Raw genomic sequence first — 6,123 nt, 5'->3', positions numbered from 1 at the left:
ACAATGATAATATAAATTAAATAAATGGCACGACATCACCTTCGTGCTTTTACACTCTTCTTGGCCATGAAAATGATAATATAATTTCGGAAGAGTATTTTAAATGCGGGGATTTATACTCATCAATCAAATAAATTCTAGCATACCGACCTCACCTTCCAAGATATTCAATAATAATTAAATTAACAATAATTTCATGAATAAAGATTAAATAAATTATAATAATAATAAACTTAAGCAGGAATATCTTAATTAAATTGGAAATTATTCACAAAGAACAAATTCCACCTGCATGCTTTGACTCAACCGCAATGCATAAGTACTTATCACTTCACATATACGTTGTACCCGCACATTCGAATCACGTAGCAAATACGCAAACAAGTCTTTCTCCCTCAAGTCAAGGTTAATCACGACACTTACCTCATTTCGCAACTAAATTCAAGATTCCAATAAACCTTTGCCTCGTGATGGTGTCCGAAAGCCTCAAATCTAGTCACAAACAATTCAATATACTCAACAATAATCGTAGGAATTAATTCCATATGAAATTACAAATTTTTCGAAAAAATTTCGAAATTCATTTAAAAAATTGACAGTGGGACCCACATTTTGAATCTCATAAAAACTCACGAAATCCAAACAACCATTCCGAGATGAGTCCAACCATACAAAAATTATCAAATTCCGATATCGAATGAGTCTTCAAATCCTAAATTTTTGTTTTTGAAAACTTTTACAAAAATCTCAATTTCCTCAATTTAAATCTGAAATAGATGATGAATTTAACCATGAATTTATGAAATATAATCACTTTCGAATATAGAACATTACCCAAGTCGAAGTCATGAAAAATCCCTTTGGAATCGTCCAAATCCGAGACTCAAAACTCAAAAATGAGCAAAAATGGCAAACTCCCGATTTTTAAGCCTTCTGTCCAGCATTTTTCGCATTGCGGGCATAATATTCGCACCTGCAGACTCGTATTTGCGAGACAAAGTTCGCATTTGCGGAATAGGCAGCCCAGCATAGGATCGCATTTGCGGACCTTCACGTCGCAGAAGCGACTGCGCAAAGGCACGAAGGAAGCCGCAGAAGAGAGGAATATCGCACCCACAATCATGGCACCGCAGAAGCGGGCATCGCACCTGCGCTCCATGCTTCGCAGAAGAGAAGCTTCTTGCCTAGCCTCAAGGTCGTAGAAGAGACACGCCTCCTGATCGGCTCCAACTCTATACCACTATATAATAGCGAGGAGTGGTCGATGCAGCTTTTACCCGAAAGGTCGGGATTAATTTCCAGAGGGAGTTAATATTGGTTGGGAATTGAGTTTCTATCTAATCTAGCTATGCGTGTTGCTTTTAATTGCACTTCTAATCATGTTTGAATTTCTTACTATTCTACTTTTAATGCAATTGATTGCTGAAAATAAACTAAATACAATATTTTTGTAAAGTTTTCTCAAGTGATAAAAAGCACTAGGGAAGTGACTTACACCTAGGCGAGTATCTAATGGGATCTAAAATTTAGGACAAGTTTGTTATATTTGGGGTCGTGATATAACCTTTACATAAAATTACTCACTCTATACCTCTTGGTAGTTTGAGTGACTTTGCCCTAATTGGCTTTCTCAAGCCCAATTGGGTGTTCAAATAATACAAGTAAAATTGGCTCAAGTCGGGTATTACTATCTCTAGGTTTAACCCTTTAATTGGGGCTATCAATCTCTTGAATGCACCCCAATTCCTTGTTAGCCTAATTTTCCTAGACTTAGTCCCTCTTTCTCAAGAAGAGTCTAAGTCATAAAGGCACGAATCAGTGTTTGCAACCACCAATTCTACAATTAAAGCATGAATCAAGCTAAATATCACTAACCCATAAATAATTAAGCCCTAAAATTGAAGACCCATTAGATACCCACACTAGGGTTGGGTCATAGCCTTAGCTAATGGGTTTAGTTACTCATAATCAAGGTAGAAATCAAAGATGAAAGATAAAATATAAGCCATAAAAGTTGATTACAAGAATAAAATATGAGAATAAAAGCTAAAGCTACTCTAAAATTACTCAAAGTGGTAAAATACGGTTGTTCACAAGCTCCCTTCCACAAAAAATGATCTAAAAATGTGAAAATAATCTATTTATATACAGCTGAAATTACTCGACAAAAACACCCCTATAGAAGTTCCGCTGTCAGCGAAATAATGGGCACCTCAGCGGAAGAACTTTTGCGGCCGCGCAAAAGCAAGCGCGGATCGTGTTTCTTCCATTTTGGACTGGGATTGGGCTAGGTTTCGCAGACAGCATAAATTCTATCACGTCAGCGATGGCTTCAATCGCAGCCGCGTAAAATATTCGCGGGCCGCGTTCCTCATTTGAGTCAAATTTCCAGGCCTCAGAATCACCATTTCGCCCTCAGCGGAATTTGCACCGCGACCGCATCAAGTATTCTGATGCCGCGCTATTTTACCGCGGTCAGCGATATCTGTTGTATCCTAAAATGCCTCCTCTGAATCTCAATTCCGCTGTCAACGTAATTGTGGCCGCCCCAGCGATGGACCTTCTACGGCCTCTCTTTTCCCTCGCGGTCAGCGCTTTTATCTCAGCTTTTAACTTGTGCAATTTTAACTCCTTCATGAGTTGGTTATGACTTTCTTACCTCATTTTTGACCAAACCATGCAAACAAATACAATAAGTCAGTTTTTGGGAATACTTTTACACATTTTTTATCCAAAACCTAAGCAAAAGAGAGCATTAGATAGGCTAGAATCCGTAGTTATCAATCCCCCCAAACTTAAGCTTTTGCTTATCCTCAAGCAAACAAAGTAATTCCCACCTCCACAAGGTAAAAGAAAGAAGAATTTCAGTTGTTCTAAGGTGACTTCAGCAAGCATCAATTGGGACTAACAATTACCCTCAACACAAATGTATTATCAACAACACACAACCTTTTTAGCACCATGGCTCTAGTGCGTCACAAGAGCATCAAGAGTTGACTTACTCATCAAGGAAGCTCGCTCTACTACGTAGGTCGTTGTGGAACCCAAACTCTTTCTCCTCTACTCTTCATAAGCAAATCTCACCTTTAGATTATAGCACTCAGAACAAGGATTGTGGAAAAATACACTCAATTCTCTCAAAGGAAGGTCACAAGTCTGGCTCTAAGTACCATAAGCTTGCCCCTCATGTGAATCACCACTAACGTAAGCTCACTCAACTCGAAATCATATAGGGTTTTTGCGGGAATGTAATGAAGGATTTTGGTTCAAGGTAGGATATATCGGTCTATGAAGGTTTCATCTTTCCTTAAGCACTTCATTTTCTCATTTCGGCTCACACTTTCTTGACTCTTTGAGTCGTTTTCTTCTTCCTTAGGTGACTAGAGAGACACACTATCACTCTTTCTTGTTCATGACAATCATTTTTCTCCTTTCTAATTATTCCAAGCCTTTCATCATTGCTTTTATTGAATCCCTTCATTTTCTATATTGTTCACTCTCTTTTTTGACTTTTTGACTTTTCTTTATTTTTCTTTTCCCTTCCTTTTTCTTTATTTTGTACATTTTATCACTTTTGCATTCCTCGTCTCTCCCCCCCGAACTTATGCTTTTGCCAATTGTGTTAAGGAAAGATCGGGTGCCAAGATAGAGTAATTTTAGAATGGATAAAGGCTTGTATCATGGTTATTGAAAGAGCAAGGGCTTCGACTCAACGCGGCTGACTAGGGATATCATATTTGGTGGGTTATGGATGCTTTCAAGTTCCAATTTGGATCAATGAGAGCCTATAATCATTTCTCTAGTATAGTTTCACTTAGAATTTCGCCTAGACAAACATTCAGGGCAAGTTCTAGACTTATTGGCATGTGACTGGACTTGCAAATCAATACCTCACCTCACAAGCTATTGGATTACTAGAGAGAACAGAGTCGAGGGACACAACAACCTTAGCTAAGATTGAGCAACACAAATGGTCCCGAAAAATTACTCAATGATTGTTTAGTCAACACAAGAGTCTAAAGGTCAAAACTATCATCATTCTTTTCAAATCAACTTGTTTCTAACCATTGCACTCAGAAGATCACTCAACTAGATTTTCCAAATTTTGGATTATCAATTACTTATTTTCCCTCTAAATTATAAACATTTATCTTCTCTTTTTTTAATTTTTAGTATTAACAACAAAATTCAAAAATTTATTTACACAATTCAGAATGAAAGAAAATAAAGGTTGTAAAATATAAATTCCACGGACGTAATATAAAAATAATTATTTAAATAAAAGTATTTTTATAATATACATTATATATTCTGGAAATTATGCTCAAGAATATATAATGGATATTTAAATTGAGCATAATTTTCAAGAATATATAATGTATATTATAAAATACCTTTATTAAAATAATTATTTTTATATTACGTGCATGAAATATATATTTTACAATCTTTATTTTCTTTCATTCTGAATTGTGCAAATAAATTTTTGAGTTTTTGTTATTAATACTAAAATTATTATTACTAAAAATTAATTTTTTTTACTATGCGCATTATTTTATTATTCCAGCATTATATATGCTTAAATACTTTTTATTTTTTAATTTATAAATAATATTTATATATTCTATAGGTAAGTCCATAATGTAAATTAAAAGGGGAAAAATCATAATATTAAAAAGTTTAAAAAAAATAAAAAGAAGATAAATGTTTATAATTTAGAGGGTAAAATAGGTATTTGACAATCCAATAGGCATAATTCAGTGACTTTGTTGTTACAAACGAAAAAAAGAAGTGATTTTAAGAGATAAATTGGGATAGTTGAGTGACAATTTGAGTAATGGACTCGAGGTTTAGCCTAAGTACATTGTACTGTTGAAATTATGGATTCAGAATTTAATATCAGTTGAAAATTTAGTGGTACTTTGGGCCACCCATTTGGGGTTAAATCAGCAATGTTAAACCTACTGAATATGCCTATAAAAAAAGTTCACCATAGCTTTTGTTTTAACTTAAGAAATTATTGTATCTGTCTCTAATTTCTCCGTCGATTTTGGTCAAAGTACCCAAAATCAATTGACGAAATCTAGTACGGATCCCATACCGAAAATTATTTTTCTCTTTAATTTCTAGCTTCGTACATTAATCCCTCAACTTATTCAGCTCTAATTCTCAAAATTATCAAACGCCCATTTCGGACTTCTTTCACTTGTTTAGTATTACCAAATGACAATTATCAAAGTGTTTGTGAATATGCCTCAATGTAAGCTGTTAACTTTATGTCAGAAGTTTTACTGCTGGCCATGATATATTCGAAGCTATTTTTGAGCTCAATCAGGTATATATTCCTACCTTTCTATATACCGTCCATTCCATTTTATCTGACCGGATAAATCAATTTAAAGAAAAATATAATCTACATCATCTTTAAAAGAGAAAAAAAATATAGATATAAGAACGTCAAAAGTGGAGATGCGGGGTATCGATCCCCGTACCTCTCGCATGCTAAGCGAGCGCTCTACCATCTGAGCTACATCCCCTTGTTGATACCATTCTTTGCCAGCGTTTAGATATAGATTTGGTTGAAACTTGAAAAAATGAGTTTTTGAAGATGAGATGGAAAATGAATTTTTAAAGTTGAAATTGTGTTTGGAAATGTATTTTACTTGAAAAAAATTTGAAGTTTTGTAAGTAGAAAACTTCAAAAACTACTTTAGAGTAGTTTTGGAGTTTGAAGATTTTGTTTTCAAAATCTGTCAAAAATGGTTAAATTTTATAAACAAACAGATATTTAAAGATAAAATTTGAAAAATAACTCCCAAATTTTATCGCCAAACAGGAGCTTATATAGCTCCATACTTGACCTATGCAGAAGAGAGCTTGACTGCAAGACCACCCATCGAGCAGGGATAAAAGTCGATCTTAGTAATCCAATGGTGCCAAGTGAAAGGGCTCTTTTGTTAATAGGAGCGGGACTTATTCTTTTTCTAACAAAATGTTTTTGTTGTATGTGTGCTTTTTGAAGTATTTTATTCTCAAGTATAGTTATGATTTTTTTCAATTTGCGTGTCTATTATTTTTATCAATAATTATCTATCTTTATACTTCAGATCTTGAGTGATTAAT

General features: G+C 34.4%; 1 non-coding gene across 1 annotated transcript; it reads right to left on the bottom strand.

Moving 5' to 3' along the window:
* Positions 1 to 5,464: 5,464 nt before the first annotated feature.
* Positions 5,465 to 5,537, bottom strand: TRNAA-AGC (transfer RNA alanine (anticodon AGC)). Its single transcript has one exon. It is a non-coding gene; the product is annotated as a tRNA-Ala (tRNA).
* Positions 5,538 to 6,123: the final 586 nt, after the last annotated feature.

This window comes from Nicotiana sylvestris, chromosome 7, assembly GCF_000393655.2.
Source record: "Nicotiana sylvestris chromosome 7, ASM39365v2, whole genome shotgun sequence".
In the NCBI taxonomy this organism is placed as follows: Eukaryota; Viridiplantae; Streptophyta; class Magnoliopsida; order Solanales; family Solanaceae; genus Nicotiana; species Nicotiana sylvestris.
Note: the sequence above shows the minus strand (reverse complement) of the source record. Positions and strands in the feature narration are given on the sequence as shown.